An 18,490-nucleotide genomic window follows, 5' to 3' on the forward strand; every position below is an offset into this window, starting at 1 on the left:
TGGAGGGGATTGAAACTAAAGCAATGAAACTATATATGACAGGATGAATGTAAAGCTAATGTTCTCCCATGTAAATTATCATGTAATTTACAATAAAACATTAAAAAACAACAACAGCAAAAAACTGTCATTGAGTCAATTCTGTCTCACAACAACCCTATTTAGGGTTTCTGTGACTGTAATAAAATGTTCACAGGAGTAGGCAGTTTCATCTCTCTTCCACAGAACAGCTGTGTTTCTACTGCCAGCCTTGATCTTACCAGTTCAATACATAACCTAAAATACCAACAGGGCTTATAATCACAACAGATAGAGAAAAAGTATTGACTTTAATGTTCAACCATAAAAGATGGAAATAAATTTTATAAATGAGTAAGGAATACTTGTGAAAAACTAGAAATAATATGAAAAACCTTCTAGGAAACCTTTACTTCAAAGTTCTGAAAAGAGACAAGAATTTTTTTTTTTTTTTCTTTTTCCTCACCAATCAATATTGATACCAGAGGTCCTAGACAGTATAAAAAGGTGAGACATATAAAGGCATAAGGACTGGAAAGAAAGAAGTAAAATCATATTATTTAAGAATTGCAATATGTCTTTGTAGAACTTCATAAAGATTCTAAAATGCTGCTATGAGAAGTAATACGTTGGTTTAGCAAATGTGAAGTTTATAAGATAAATATGCAAAAAACTAAATGGTACTTCTAATATATTATATAGCAACAAAAAACCTAAAAAGTAAAATGAAGAAAAGCAATACTATATATAATAGCATCAAACAAATGGACAATCTAGGAATGAATTTAAGAAAATTTGTATAACACATTTACACTAAAAAGTACAGAATATAGCTAAGTACAGATTAAAAATTTACATAAATAGTAGAATCAGAAAACAGGTTCATGAATCAGAAAACTCACTGTTTTAATTTGTCAATATTCCTTAAGTTATTAACAAATGTAATGTGATCTTAATTAAAATCTGAGCAGGCATTTTCTGTGGGGATAGAATGATAATAATATACTAATATATATGAGAGTACCAGACAGAAGTTTACCAGTGCTTTATTGACTATGCAAAGGCTTTCTGTTTTAAGGATCATAACAAGCTATGGACACCCTTGTGGAGAATGAGGTTTCCGGAACTCCCAATGGTGCTCATGAGGAATCTGTACATAGACCAAAAGTCAGTCATTGGAATATAACAGGTGGAAAACCGAATGGTTTAAAATCAGGTAAGGTGTGCTCCAGGGTTATATTGTTTTATGATACTTATTCAATCTGTATGTTGAGCAAATAATCTGAAAGTAAGATTATATTAAAAAGAATAAGGCACCAGGATTGGAGGAAGACTCATTAACAACCTTCAATACGCAGATGAAACAATTTTGCTTGCTGAAAGCAAAGAGAACTTAAAATACTTAGTGATGAAGATCAAAGACCACAGTGTTTAGTATGGGTTGCAGCTCAATGTAAAGAAATAAAAAATCCTCATGACAGGACCAACAAATAAGATTATGATAAATGGAAAAAACATTGAAGTTGTTGAAAACTTCATTTTGCTTGGATTCACTGTCAACAACATGGAAGCAGCAGTGAAGAAACTAATTGCATTAGACAAATCTGCAAAAGACCTCTTTAACGTGTTTAAGAGCAAAGATGTTAAATTGAGGACTAAGTGGTGCTTGTCCCAAACAATGGTATTTTCAAAAGCTTCATATGCATGTGAAAATTAGACAATGATTAAGGAAGACTGTTAAATAATTGATGCACTTGAATTACAATGTTGGAAAAAAATATTACAAATACCACAGAGAGCTAGAACAACAAATAAATCTGTGTTGGCAATAGTACAGTCAGAAAGTTCCTTGGAAGTCAGGATGATGAGACTTCGTCTCTCAGACTTCAGACATATTATCAGGAGGGACCAGTCTCTGGAGCAGGGCATCATGCTTGCTAAAGTGGAAGGTCAGGAAAGAAGTGGGAGGCTCCCAATGAGATGGATTGGTGCACTGACATCAATAATAGGCTCAAGAATAGCAATGATTGTCAAAATGGTGCAGGGCCCGGCAATGTGGGTAATGTTTCATTCTGTTGTGCATAGGTCATTGTGAGTCACAACTACTCAATGGGACCTAACAACAACAACAATATTTATTTTGAAATGCAATAGGTAAAATATAGTACCACGGACTTCCAGAAGAACAAACAAATCTGTGTTGGAAGAAGTAAAGCCAGAATGCTTCCCAAAAACCAGGATAGTGAAGCTTTGTCTCTCAAACTTGGTTCATATTATTAGGAGATAACATTCCTTGGAGAAGAACATCATGTGTGGTAAAGTGTGGTGTGGGTAAAAAAGAGGAATACCCCCAATGATATGGATTGCCACAGTGTCTGCACCAATGGACTCATAGATAAGAATTATTATAAGGTTATTGAAGGACTGGGCAGTCTTTAATATGTTTGTGCACAGTATTTCTATGAGTCAGAATGGGCTTGGTGGCACCTAGTAAAAACAACAATGACTCAAAAGTGTCTTGGCATCACTTATGAACAGAAATATTTAAATAAATAAATATATATATGAACATATAAGTATATTTGTGTGACATTGTGGAATTTGACTAAAGATCAGATTTTTAAATCCATTAAACAAAATAGTCTAGAAGCACATGTAATAACTGACATGTAAATAGTCAATTGATTCTTGACAAAGGTTTCAAAGAAAGTCAATGGGTTCATATTAATCTTTAGGAGAAATTTTATTTCAACAGTTGACTATTAATATAAATAAATAAGCCCTACCCTTTACATCATATGGTACACACAAATAAGTTGGACTGTAAGAGCTAAAACTCTGTAACAGTTCAAGAGGAAATATAAAATAAAATTATTTTAACCTTAGTTTAAGCAGGGTCTAATATATTACACACAGAGAATAGACTATAAACCAATAAACTGATATTCATGGTTTTCTTTTTCTCTTGAGAAGACATTGTAAAGAAAATGAAAAAACAAGCCACAAACTGGGATGAAATATTTTCAAGGCATGCAACTGGAAATGATGTCTTACAAGTCAATAAATAAGACAACTAGCCTGGCTTTAAAAGTGCCTGAACGATTTGTAAAGATCTCATGCCAAAGGAAATATACAAATGGCTAAAAAAAAAGCACTTGAAATATCATTTGCTCAACATCATTAGTTATTAGGAAAATGCAAATTAAAACCAAAGTGAAATATCATTACACCCTCACTTGTTGTTGTGAAGTGTTGTTGAATCTATTCCTACTCATAGTGACCCTGTATGGGGTTTCTGAGGAACAGCTGGTGGTTGCAGTTCCAGTGCTTATCCTACAGTGTCATACCACATCCCTACTAAAATGGCCAAAATGTAAAGAATGAGGATGTGAAATAACTCACCCATTTCTTGTAAAAACTTAGAACATTTTAGAAAATTTCACCCAGAATTAAATTCCTAAATATTTATCCAATAGAATGAAAACCACTGCCACCTTGCAAACTGGCATTTATATGTGCACATGTGCATTTTATTCATTCATTGTTATTGTTGTTAAGTGCTGTCGAGTTGGTTTTGACCCATAGCTATCCTATATAGAGTTTGCGAAGAGTGACTGGTAAGTTTGAACCACTGACCTTGCAGTTCAAAACAACCTTGCAGTCCAGTGCATTAGCCTGCAGTGCCATACCAGGACTCCATTCATATTTTATTATTCATTATTCATTCATAGTATTTCCAAAATGGAAGGAAGGAAACAATAAATAAAGAAAATAAGGTAAAAAGAGAGGAAGGGAGAAAGACAGGAAAGGAAGGAGAGAGGGAATGAATGAATGAATTACTATCCATCAGCAAGATAATACATTTTTAAAAAGTAATGTATCTAAACAATACAATATAATTCACCAATTTAAAAAAGTTATATATTCATATATGTAATAAAATTGGTTGAACTTTAAAATTATGTTAAGTGAAGGACAGCAAATGCAGAAAAAAAATTGTATACTGTAGGATCTCATTCATGTAAATATCTGTAAAAAGGAAATTGTCTGTAGTGACAGATGAACTCCTGTTGTGGCGTTGCAGGATCAGTACTGGACTGCAAACCACAATGTCGACAGTTCAAATCCACCACCGACTCCTTGGAAAACCTACACAGGGTCGCTATGAGTTGAAATGACTCTATGACACTTACCACCAACAGCATAATGACAAACAGTAAGTAAATATAGGTGAGGGTGGAGGGCAGTTAATTGGGATTGAGAGTACCAGGGAATGCTCTGTAGTTTCCATACCTTGATTGTGTTGGTGATTACACAAATTGCACATGTATATCCATTTGGCAAAATTCATCAATCTGGGCACTTAAATTGCTATAAGATAAGCATTGGACTGGTAACCTCAAATCCATCAGCAGCTCTCAAATGCCCTATACAGTGTTGTTATGAGTCAAAACTGACCCAAAGTCACACAGCAGTAACAACAATAACTACCATGTAGGCCAGAAATGTCTTCATTTATTCATTTACACACTTCTTGAGCATTGAATATATTCCATGTAATGCACCAACCACTAGGAGCATAGTGATGAGAAAAACAGAAACATAGTTTTCTGTTCTTATGGAGCTCATATCATAGGAGACTGCTCAAATAATATATCAATAGATATCTCATAAACAAAGAAATAATATTTTATGAACTGATAAAATACTATAAAGAACATAAAGCAGGGTAATGGGCTAGTGAGTCCCTGGGGGATTGGGTGAAGAAAAATTGAGAGACCAAGAAAAGACTTCTATCGCACGCTTTTATTTGTGGAGAGATCTGAATGAGCAGATGCCTAGGGTAAGTTAACTGGCCACCAGGGGATATAAATTGTGAACTCAAGGAAAATAAGAAAGCAAATAATAAGGGTAATTCTTATAAAGCTTTGCAAACTGTGCCTTATCCCTGGCTGTATACAATCCTATTTCCAACTTGATCTGCAAATTTGCAGAGTCCAGACCAAATCCAATACTATTTTTCTAAAGGTGCCCCCACCAGTGGGAAATGTACAATTTTAAACCCCAAAGAGAAAAACACAGTGGTGGAGAAAACATAACAAGACACAGAGGCTGTGTTAATTTTCCACCTTCCCCTAGGGTCCTAAGCTTCATTCTGTTCTATTTCCTAGCAGCTGGCAGGCTTTTGTTCTTATCCTCTATAACTGTTTCTCCAGCAGGAAAAGCTCCATTTGGCATCCAGGGCATATGATTGTTATAAGCGCTGTCCCCATGACATTTCATTAAGCTGGTCTCCCTACACTTCCCATCAGACTACTGGCGCCTTGTTAGAAACACTTAATTGCATTCTATTTTTGAGAAGGGAGCTGTACATCAAGATTCTCTGTTCATGTTAATTTTCTTTTAATTTCTCCCAAGGTCTTCCTGTTAATCAGAGTTTTAGCATGTACTTTCTTCTTGTACCCTCCTTTTGTTATCTTTTTCTCCCTCCCTCCATCTCTATAACTTGGAATAATAACGCTGTGGTTATAATTGTGTTGTTAAGTGTCTTCCGTCAGTTCCAATTCATAGCAACCCTGTAGAGGGTTTCTGAGAAGCAGCTGGTGGATTTGAACCGCTGACCTTGTGGTTTTCAGACCAATGCCTATGTTACAGCACCAAACCAGGAGTCTATGGCTAAAATAGGCCCTGCATTTTTGCTAATGTGATTTATGGTTGCTTGAATTTCAAGAATTTCAAGTTTCTACATTCTCATGGCAATTCTGAAATTTGAAGTTGAGTTGATGGTCACTGCACTACTCTCTCAGGGCATTGATCTTATCTTTTTCGTTGATTGAATAAACTTTCCGAAAATAGCACTTTCATATTGGAAAAACAAAAAAAGCTGCTTAAAAATGTGCTGCTACTATCTTTAATTTTTAATTGATTTGCTAGGGATTCTATGTGCATTAAAATAGAAAAAATGAGATAATATGAGTGCTTTAGGATAAAAATGATGAGTTGGTAATCAATGCATCTTTTGAGCTTGTTCATGTCTACTACTGCTTCTAAAAACTTAATTAGCTTAATTAGCTTTTATGATGGGTCAACCCACTTCTCAGCACTTTCCATGTATTATATCATTTAACCAAGTCTTATGTGACACACAGGGAACCCTGGTGGCACAGTGGATTAAACATTGGCCTGATAACTACAAAATTGGAGGATTGAACTAACCAGCCACTCTTTGAGAGAAAAATGAGGAAGTGGTCTGCTTCCTTGTAGCTTTACAGTCTCAGAAACCTTACAGATCAGTTCTACTCTGTCTTAGAGGGGTGCTGTAAATCAGAATTGACTAAAAATCAGTGGGCTTGGTTTAGTTTTGGTATGGGAAACACATTATAATTATCCCCACATTACTGATGAGGAAACTAAAGTACAGATAAGTTAAATGTGACCCACTTTCACGTGACTCAATTATGAAATTGTGGGAAGAGGATTCTTTATTTGTAAACCTATATATTTGTACGTATCAAGAGTCCAGGGTCTTAAAGCAACACATCCTCAAAGAGGGTAAGTGAACTATATTGTAGGAAAAGGTGCTCCTTCACTTAAGTCCACTCATGTTTCTCTTCTCCTTTGGTAGACTCTGCTGCATGTGTTCTCCCAACTGTTGTTGTTGTTGTTAAGTGCCGTCGAGTCGGTTCCAACCCATAGCGATCCTGTACAGGGTTTCCAAGGGTGTAAATCTTTACGGGAGTAGAAAGCCTCATCTTTCTCCCGCGGAGCGGCTGGTAGTTTCGAACCGCTGACCTTAAAGTTCGCAGCCCGATTCGTAACCACTACGCTACCAGAGCTCCTTCATTCTCTATATAAATTCAGGAGAAACATAGAGAACTAGTTCTCCCAACTAGTTCTCTATGTTTCTCCTGAATTTATATAGAGCTCCAATAGAATTCCAAACCAAACTTCCAGTAAAATTAGCAAAATTTCAGAGTATACTCTAACTGTTCTCTGCCATCCCTCCTGTTTGTGTTCAGCATCTTTTCTGAGGTACTATACCCACCTCAATGGCCTTCTCTGCCTCCAGCCATAGCCCCCATTGGGTTCAACTAGACACCAGTGAACTCTTTCTAACACACAATTTTGATGATACTACTCTTGCTTCCCTCCTCTATTAACTGCTCATTGCTAAAGAATGGAGTTCACATAGCTTAAACCAGTTGCCTATGATTTGACTTTGACTCAAGATGATCCCATTTGTGTCAGAATAAAACTACACTCCACAGGGTTTTGACATTTCAGTATCAGATTGCCAAAATTTTCTTCTTAGACATTTCTGGGTGGATTCAAATTTCTGAACTTTCAGTTAGCAGACAAGGGCATTAACTATTTGCACTTTCCAGAGACTTTTCAAGTTGTTTAGCACAGGTTTATTTACAATCTTGACTCACTCTTCACTTCTAGCCATAGCTCTTTATAACCCCTACCCCTCACTACATCCTATTCTGTGTAGTCACACCAAACCACTCAATTCTCTCTAAAATATCTATCTGTTGTTCATGGTGCTCTTTCCCTAGGAATACCTTATTATTATTATTTTACTTAAAATCACTGTGCCCTTTAAAATCCAGCTCATGAGTCATCTTGATTACAGATTTTATGATCTTCTGCATGCTTTCAGGCAGAACTAATGGATAGAGTCCCTCCTGTCTGTCCATAACTCTGTGCATGTAGTCAGTGAAACAATTACCACCTATTGTTATAGTTATTGGAAAGCCTATGCAGGATCTCTTTGGGTCAGAACTGACTCGATGGCACTTAACAACAACAACTTCACAGTTATTTACATTTCTACTCTCCTCAGTACACTGTGATTTCCTCAAGGGCACAAATCATGTATTACACACAGCTGTTGTTGTTGTTGTTAGGTGCCATCAAGTTGGTACCAACTCATAGTAACCTTATACACAGAAGAACGAAACACTGCCCGATCCTGGGCCAATCTCACTATTGTTGCTATGCTTGAGCTCATTGATGCTTCCACTTTGCAATCCATCTCACTTGGGATCTTCCTCTTTTTCTATGATCCTCCACCTTAACAAACATGATATCCTTCTATAGCGACTGGTCCCTCCTGACAATATGTCCGAAGTTTGAGACATGAAATTTGGCCATCCTGGCCTCCAAGGAGCACTCTGGTTGCACTTCTTCTAACACAGATCTGTTGGGTTTTTTGGCAGCCCATGGCACTTTCAATATTCTTCTCCAATACATAAACTTCTCCTATGAATGGAAGCTTGAACCAATATTAAATATTGCTGTACCACAAATGGGAAAATTAAATCTGGCAAACGGCATTTGCATAGAACATAATTATAGCAATTGCTGAGATTCTGGCCACATATGATTGGATTTATATCTTTCTTTAAAAGAAAAAAAATATTTTATAAACTTTTTTTAAAGGTGAGCACAGTGGCTCTGTAGGATAAGCACAGGACTGTGAATAACAAAGCCAGCGGTTCGAAAGATGAGGCTTTCTGCTCCCACAAAGATTTAAATCCTCAGAAACCTTTAACAGGTTTGAGTCAGAATACACTCCTAGGAACTTAATACAAATAGTTAACTCTCTAACCTAGTTTTAAGAGATAATTAATGCTTTTTTTCTAGGAATAAGAAAATCACCCATGTTAAATTTTGGTGGTATCCTTTTGGAAGGAAAGAAACTCAGATGTCTTGAATTAGAGGCATAATGCCGGTTGGGGACCCTAATGTAACAAGTGTTGACAATGCCTTTTCCTCCTTTCTTGTATCATTTTTGCTCCTCTTACAGTTTACAGATTTTTCTCTCCACTCCTACTAAGTAATCCAGTTTATCTTTCAATGTCTTTCTAAGCTTCACTTGCCTCCTCTTCATAAGGTTATTTCAGTTTTGACCCCATTTTTCTCTCTTGCAATTTAAATTACTTCCTGAGGTTTGCATAGGTTATTCTTTCAGAAGGTGGACCAGTGCCTAGAGGTATTTTGGAATAAAAAAAAGAACATGCTAGTTGTTTTCTATGGAAAGTAATCACTGTACAAAACACAGAACACCTTGGGAGAAAAGAGGAAGGAAATTTAGGGATTATGAGGCTTTCATATTTTATTTAACTGCTATTTCCACTTGTATAAACACAATATGCCAAGCAGCTTGAAAGAGAGTCATTGTTGTCCATATCACATATTAAGAAATGGTGTGTGTATGCTTTAGAGCCTCAGATGGCACATTAAATTCACAGAATAGTAGCTAGGCAGAGGGTCATGTCAGAGATCCTAGATTCAGAATTCTCAGGTCTCTTTGTGGAACAACCACAGTCCTGAACAGCCATTGTCCAAAAACCAAGAGCATGGGAAAAAGCATCTTCATTACACTCTGTAGAGTCAATGTAATAAGTAGAAATAGTAAAAATATGTTTACTAGGCCTTCTCATCACCCCTTTTCTGTCTTCCCTTTTACCTGGACATCCTGTCTCTCTCCCCCTGGTCCTATAAATTCATGGAGCACCTGGTCTTACCAAACCCCATTCTTATTTACTATTGATCCCCAAAATGCAAGCTCCTAGAAGATCTCAGATTCTAAAATCACTCAGTCACTCTGTATATATCCCATACAAATTCCTATTTCTCATTTGAACTCATATTATCTAGTGGTATAGGAAATACATTTCTTTTGAATTAACACACACACACACATATAATTTGAAAGACTAAATGCAGAATCAATATTTAAATTCTTCCAGAAAAATATCAGTTTTATCCTATATTTTATAGTGAAAACAGATACATATCTAGAAGATATAGGAAAGTATATTAATTAGCTAAGGAGCTCTGGTAGTGTAGTGGTTATGAGTCAGGCTGCTGACTTCAAGGTCTGCAGTTCGAAACTACCAACTGTTTCGAGAAAGAAAAAATGAAGCTTTCTGCTCCCATAAAGATTTACAGCCTTGGAAACCCTATTCAGGGTCACTATGAGTCGGAACTACCTCCACGGCACACAACCACCACCACCATAATTTGCTAGTGTTGCTATCATAGCAATATGACCAGTTGGTGGTTTAACCAATTGAAATTTATTTTCTTACAATCTAGAAGTCCAGATCAGAGCATTGGTTCTGGAGAAAGGTCCTTGTATCCTTTCGCATCTATATGTCCAGCATCCCTTGGAGTTCTCTATGTGTCTTTTTTGTTGTTGTTGTTTAGAATGCTACTCAATATTACCTTTAGTTTACTGTTTAAATTTGCAAATAAGTTTCATTTAGTCATAAATTTCAAATTATTGAGTCTAAATTTCTAAAAACTGGAACACTAAAATGTTATTAGTTTGCTAAAGCATTCAGTCAAGACAGTCAAAACCACAAATATCCCTGGATAGATTTTATTGATAGGCTATTTCAATGAAAATAATAAATTTCAACCCAAGTATTGTCTGGCTGCACTTCTTCCAAAACAGAACCAATAGATCCGTTTTGGAAGAAGTATAGCCAGAGTGCTCCTTGGAGCACTATGTCTCTCAAACTTCAGACATGTTGTCAGGAGGGACCAGTCATTGGAGAAGGATATCATGTGTTTGGTAAGGTGGAGGGTCAGAGATAAAGAGGAAGACCCTAACAAGATGGATTGGCCAAGTGGCAGCATCAATGGACTCAAGCGTGGCAACAATAGTGAGGTTGGCTCAGGATCGGGCAGTGTTTCATTCTGCTGTGCAAAAGGTCGCTATGAGTTGGTACTGACTTGATGGCACCTAACAACAACAACATAGTCAAGGCCATATTTTGGCTCTTGTAGACTTATTTTCATTTTCTTTACCTTCAGTCTGAATTTGTGTATGAGCAATTGATGGTCTTTTCCACTATCCGCTCCTGACCTTGTTTTGGTTGATGATTTGGAACTTTTCCACATTCTTTTTCCACAGATGTAGTGGATTTGATTTCTGTGTATTCCATCTGGTGAGGTCCATGTGTATAAGCATCTCTTATGTTGTTTAAAAAGTTTGTGAAATGAATAAATCATTGATTGGTCTTGCAGAATTATATCATTCAATCTCCACCCATCATTTCTATCACCAAGACCATATTTTCCAACTACTGATCCTTCCTCTTTGTTTACAAACTTTGCATTCCAATCGCCAGTGATTATCATTACATCTTAATTTCATGTTTGATCAATTTCAGACTGAAGAAATTGGTAGAATTCTACAATTTAATCCACATTGGCTTTAGGGTTTGGTGCATAAATTTGAGTAATAGTGGTATTAACTGGTCTTCATTTAGGCACAAGGATATTATCTTATCACAGACAGCATTGTATCTCATGACAAGTCTTACTGATGATGAATGCCATGCCATTTCCTACAATATGTCATTCCTGACATAGTAAATCATGTGATTGTCAGATTCAAAATGGCCAATACCAATCTATTTCAGCTCACTAATGCCTAGGATATTCGTGTTTATGCATTCCATTTCATTTTTGACAATTTCTAATTTTCTTAGATTCCTAGTTAATGCATTCCATGTTCTGATTATTAATGGATACTTACAGCTGATTCTCTTCATTTTGAGTTGTAACCCATCAGCAAAAAAAAGGTCTTGAGAGCTTTACACCATTCATATCATCACGGTCAACTGTACTTTGAGGAAGCAGCTCTTTACCAGTTGTATTTTGAGTGCCTTCCAATCTATGGGGCTCATTTTCTGGCACTATAGCTAACATATATGCTATTCATATGCATATATATGTATATATACTCATATATGCATGCATATAACTATCTAACTATATGCTATTCATCAGATTTCAGTGACAAAATATTAAGAAGTAGTTCATCTCTCCTTCTTCCTAGTCTGTCATTGTCTGGAAGCTCATCTGAAACTTATCCACCATTGGTGACCCTTCTGGTATTTAAAATACCGGTGGCAGAGCTTCCAGAATCACAGCAACACACAAGCCACCACAGTATGACAAACTGATAGATGAGTGGTGGATATTCAGTGGTAGCATCTATATTTTCTACTTTAATTATGGACACATAATCTAGTCACTTTTGACCACTTTAAATAAAAATTAATTAAATAGGATAGGAAACTCACATTTATTGAAATTCTATTATTTACCAGGCCTCATGCTAGATGTTTTTATGTTGGCCATTTCAGACTGTGTATCCTCCTTTAATTTACATAACAACCAAGCACAGTGGGTTTTCTTAGCCCTATTTTAACAGAAGATAAGTCATAATGGTATATGCTACTAAACAACAACATGTGAATGTGAATCCAGGTCTGTCTGATTCCAACTCCATGATCTTTTTATCACAAGATTTTTGCTATGCTGGAGACTAAATGAGATACTTGCAAACAATGACTATTGCTTTCTTCAATAAGGTGAAAACCTATCTGAAAACTATGAACTTTCTTTGTCAGTAAGAAACAGAAAATAAATTCAGCTTTTTCAAAAGGCAAAATCAGTCTAGGAAATGAGGTGGCAGGAGACAGAAAAGCGGGGGGGAAATAATAAAAACCTCTTTGAAGTAGATATTAAAGAGAAAGAATTTGCTTCTCAACTTCATTCTATAGGAGCCCAAAAGTGACTAATGTGAAGTTGAGTCCCTTCTAAGCAGAAGGTCTAGCTAAAGACCAGGGCAGAGAAGAGAGAGCTAGCTATGGCCTTAATTCTAGTTGGGTGTAGAGAAACCCAGAACTACAATACTTTTAGTGTTTTCAGTGTAATTCCATATGGCTTTATGTTTACTTTGGGCATTTTTTTTATCCTTACACAATTTTAATTAATCCATTATGTTCTGTACTGATAGAAATGCCAAGTATCTTAATTCCCATTCCACATTCTTGGCCATCGCTTTTGGCTATTATATAGTTTATCTCCTAATTATGGCAGGACCTCATCTGTCCTAATATTATACCTTCTTCAATTAAGAACACCACAGCAGTATGCACTTGCTCTTTTAATAGCACAGCTGTTTCCTTGGATCAGGCCCAATGATGTTTGCACAGAAGAGCTGTGAAGTGTCTTGAATCCACAAGTTAGAGCTTCTTATATTGCTTCAGTTGTCAAGACTTTCACCTTTCACCCCACAACCCCAATGGCTGTGAGGTTCTAACTCTACAGTGTTGTTTCTTCCTCTCAGCCTATGTTGTACTCCACACCTATGATACCATTTAAGTAAAGTTCTCATTGTGGAACAGGTAGCTATAGTGATAGACAAGATTATTTACTTCAAGCACTGCTGTAAAATGCTTTTATACTCATGCATGCTATAAACCCGTGCTGACATGGACCAGATGGCATCTACTCTTATTTCTTTATCATAATCTCTTCAGTTTGCCTTAATCTTCTTGTAAGCAGCCTTAAATGTCATTTTAAACATATTTGCTCTGAGGAAATACACTCAAGGAGAAGTCTGAGATACCTAAGAAATGTACCTCCAGGAGTTTAACAAGTTGAGATGACCCTAATTGAGTATAAATTACCACTGGCTCAGTGAAGCTTGATACTATCTCCATGAAATAAGGAGTTACTTTTAACTGATAATAGCTGAGGTCATACCTACCTAACCACAAATCTCACTTTAACACAAAATGGATTGATAAAGAAATTTTGCTGAAAAGCCTTAGAAACAGAGCCAATATTGATTGAGATCAATGTCTCTTAATATTCTCCACTGTACCTTCCAAACTTCATTTGAAGTGATTCAGAATTCTAAGTAAATTCTACATGACAAAGTCAAATCAAACAAATTTTATCAACTTTTTCAAATTCAGCATGACTCTCTTCTCATATTTTAACATCGAATTTAATTTCTGTAATCTGTGTCAAATCACTGATAACCATTGAACTATATATTTCTTTGTTTTCTGAAAGAGTCGTTCTCTTTTGAAGGAGAAACCTCCCATTTTGTCTTTATTCTTATACCTTTCACAATAAACAAAGGTTACCATATACATGTTAAAGATACAGAGGTAATCTCATAAATATAGGTCAAGTTTGAGGAAATAATTAACCCAAACCTTTCACACACAAAAAAATACCCAGGGCAAAAACAAAAACAAATTATTAGCATTCTAGTAATAATGGGATAATTAACAACAAGATCTTTATTTCTGCCCTATTCAAGAAAATAACCAATGTATCCTTGAGAAATTGCTTATTACTGAGCATGGGCAAGGCATGTATAAGAAAATCCTAGAATAGCTTGTGGTATTCAAGAATATGTCAAAAGGACACAGAAGTTAGTTTTTGGGAATGACCCCTTCTGTGTTAAAACTCAGTTTGATTAGTGGACATCTTTCTTAGAAGATAATAGGAGTTGTTTTTAAACTATTTGTAGTTACTTTCATCTCACAAGAGCATCAGTTTTCCTATCTTGCTTAATGTGTCCTTTATTACCCATCTTCAGAGATAATAGGCATCTCCTCTAGTATCATTGCTGTCTTGATATTTCCACTTCTCAGTCCCAACGGTTTGTGTTTCTTTTCCTTATAGTCAAAGCTCAGATCAATTTAGGGTCCTTTTAACTGTCTTTTCTTCTCTCTTCTATGTTTTGTACTGGAGGGAGAGTACAAACTCTCAGCAAAAGCTTGCAATGGGATTTTTGTTGGAAACGTTGTGCCTTTATTTTATGTTCATATGCAATATTATATTTTATGTGTTTTTGTCTTTTATTTATACACACATTTTTTATTTCAGTTATTTTGTTTAAAACATAGATTTTCAGTTTATTTATACTTTCTATTTCTCTGCTAAACTTTTCCATTTATATTTATTATTATGATCATGGTTCCCTTTACATTCTTGAAAAAATTTATAACCAATTTTTATGGTCCTTTTTTGCTAATTTCAACATCTGGGTCATTTTATGTTTTCATATTTATTACTTTTTTGGTGGATATAAAGTACCACTGTATCTTCACATGTGTTTTAATTTGAATTGCATGTGGACATTGTGAATAATATGATGTAGGAATTTGTGATTCTGTTTTATTCTATCAAAGGATTATAGATTAATTTCAGTGGGCAATTAAATCTTTTTTCTAAGGTTAAAGGAAATGCTGAGTAATCAAAGTGTAAGTCTATGTTAAGAAGGTCTATTTTCATTGTATCCTATCCTAGGCTATGCCCTAACTCTAGGAAATGTTTCTTATTCCCTAGACATAGTCATTATGGTGCTGCTGCTAAGTATCTGAGGTATTCAGTAATGTCTCTTCACTCTCACCGGAAAAGAACTAGAACACTTAAGTCTTTTGCTACTTCTGGCTTGTCCTTTTTACCTCTCAGTCCATCAGCAGCCAATTTCCAATGAGTTTCATAGAGTCTTTCCCTATTTATAAAAAGCCCTGCCATTGGCCGAGGGACCATGGTGAACTTCCATGCAAACTACTGAACAACCCTTTCCATCAGTGCAACGTCCTCCTTTTTGATACCTGCCAGTAAAATGCCAGCCACCTCACTTTGAAGCTCAGAACTCCAAATTCTGCCTCCTAAGTTTAAGAAGACTTCCACTGTTCATTGGTTCTACTATTCCTCCATCGTCCAGAAATCTCGGATAAATGAGGGACTCAGAATATTTTTACTTTTCTCAAGGATCACAGTTATGCACTACCTATTATTCAATGCATGAATACATTTGCTTCATAGAGTTTGTAAAGTTTTATATTTGTTGATGGAAGGTAATTTTCCTTCAGTCTATGATCTTGTGGTTTGCAGTCCTGCGCTTATCATATAGACCTACTATGTTTCCCTAAATGGCTCATTATACATTTATATAAAAAACTGAAGCAATTGAAAAAGTTATATGGGATTGTTGCATGTGACGTTTGCGGGCAGTAATGATATATTTGAAGAAAAAAAGTTATATCAAATTATATGGATAGACAATACATGTTACCAGTTTGGTTCCATTGATGCTATATTCATACAAACATACTTGTTGATTATTTATACATTCTGTAATTATTGCTAGCTGCCTTTGTGTCAAGCCTTGAACTCATGATGAACCCCATAAATTACAAAATAGAACTATCCACTGTAGATTTTCTTGATTGTAATCTCATGAAAGTCCACTGTTGCGGCTACTGTGCCAATCCATCTTCTTAGGGGTTGCCCTATTTTTTGCTGTCCCTGCACTTTATCAAGCATGATGTCCTTCTCCAGGGACTGATCCCTCCTGATTATATGTCTGAAGTATGAGAGATGAAGTCTGACCATCTTGGCTTCTAGGATCATTCAGGTTGTACTCCTTCCAACACAGATTTGTTCTTCTGTCATTCCACAGTACCTTTATTATTATTCTCCAACACGATAATTCAAATGCAATTCTTCTACTGTGTTATTCATTGTCCAACTTCCACATGACATGCATGAGGCTATTGAAAATACATGGTTTGGATCAGGCACACTGTAGTCCTCAAACTGACATCTTTGCTTTGAACACTTTAAAGGGGTCTTGTGCAGCAGATTTCCTAAGTGTTACTTCCATGAATGTTAATGGTAGAACCAAGCAGTATGAAGTCTTTGACAACATCAAACTTTTCTCCATTCATCAAGATGTTATTTATGGGTCCAATGGTGAGGATTTTTGTTTTCCTTTCTTTGAGGTGCAACTCAAATGAAGGCCGTGGTCTTTGACCTTTGTTGTTGTTGTTGTTAAGTGCCATCGAGTCGGGTCCGACCCATAGCGACCCTGTACAGGGTTTCCGAGGGTGTAAATCCTTACGGGAGTAGAAAGCCTCATCTTTCTCCCGCGGAGCGGCTGGTAGTTTCGAACCGCTGACCTTAAGGTTCGCAGCCCAATTCGTAACCACTACGCTACCAGAGCTCCTTTGACCTTTATCAGTAAGCATTTTAAATCCTCTTTGATTCACGCAAGCAAGGTTGTATCATCTGCATATAGCAAGTTGTTAATGAGTCTCCCTCCAGTCTTGAGTCCACATTTTTCTTCATGTAATACAACTTCTCAGATCATTTGCTCAGCATACAGATAGAATAAGTATTATGAAATAATACCATCCTGCCACACACTTTTCCTGACTTTAAACTATTCCGTATCCCCTTGTCCTGTTTGAATGACTGCCTATTGGTAAATGTACAGGTTCTTCATGAACATGATTAAGTGTTCCGGAATAATCATCCTCTGAAATGTTGTCCGTAGCTTGTCATGATCCACACAGTTGGAAGCATTTTTAGAGTCAATCAAGCACAGGTAAACATCTTTCTGATATTCTCTGCTTTCAGCCAAGATGCATCTGTCCCATCAATGAAATGTCAACTTAAAAAAGATAGCTAGAATAGTTATACAACTTGAAGAATGTAATCAATGACCCTGAAGTGTATATATTGTTGTTATTAAGTGCCATTGAGTGGGTTCTGACTCATAGGACCTTGAATAGAGTTTCTGAGGAGTGGCTGTTGAGTTTGAATAGCTGACATTTCCATTAGTAACCCAATGCTCATCCTATAGCACCATATCCTCCCTGTACATATGTTGTTAAGTGACTACAAGTTGGTTCCAACTCATAGCGACCCTGTATAGGGTGCCCAAGGAGCTGCTGGTGAGTTTGAACTGTTGACCTTGGGAATCAAATTGACCTTTCAGTCCAGTGCCTTAACCCTGAGTGCCACCACAAGACTTCAGTGTTCAAATAAATATTGCTACATTACTGGATGTTTTGTTGTGTATGTCTTCACCACACACACACAGACACACAAACACACATACATACACACCACAAAGTAAGCAAGATATATGGCACTTGTGTTGTTATAGGATAAGCACTATACCACAAGGTCAGTTTGAACCACAAGGTCAGCAGTTCAAACTCCCCAGTCACTCATGCATAACGATAGAATAAGTATGGTGAAAGAATACAATCCTGCCACACACTTTTCCTGGTTTTAAACCATTCAGTATCCCCTAGTCCTGTTTGAATGACTGCCTGATGGTCTATGTACAGGTTCTTCACGAACATGATTAAGTGTTCCGGAACAGCAGCTACTTGGAAACCCTATACAGAGTCGCTATAGGTTGGAACTGACTCAGAGGAACTTAACAACTGTAATGGAGTCCTGGTATGGTGCTGTAGGATAAGCACTGGGCTGCTATCCATAAAGTCAGTGCTTGGAACCACCAGCTGCCTCTTGGAAACTCTATGTAGGGTTGCTAAGAGTTGGATCTGATCCAATTACATTAGTAACAACATGGCACCTATAGGATATAAGACCTTGGGTAATAAATAGGCTTGGAGGTTTAAAAAATTAAAAATAAGCATAGACACACACACACACAATTGTACTGTACAACATGAGTAGTTGTGATATACTATTTGGAAATAAAGTTTAATGTTTTTAATACCTATATTCTATGACTATTCTTAAAACAAACTTTGGACTCCTGGTGTTATGCTGTAGGATAAACACTAGACTGTGAGACACAAAGTCAGCAGTT

The sequence above is a fragment of the Chrysochloris asiatica genome, unplaced genomic scaffold (genome assembly GCF_000296735.1).
Source record: "Chrysochloris asiatica unplaced genomic scaffold, ChrAsi1.0 scaffold00035, whole genome shotgun sequence".
Taxonomy (NCBI): Eukaryota; Metazoa; Chordata; class Mammalia; order Afrosoricida; family Chrysochloridae; genus Chrysochloris; species Chrysochloris asiatica.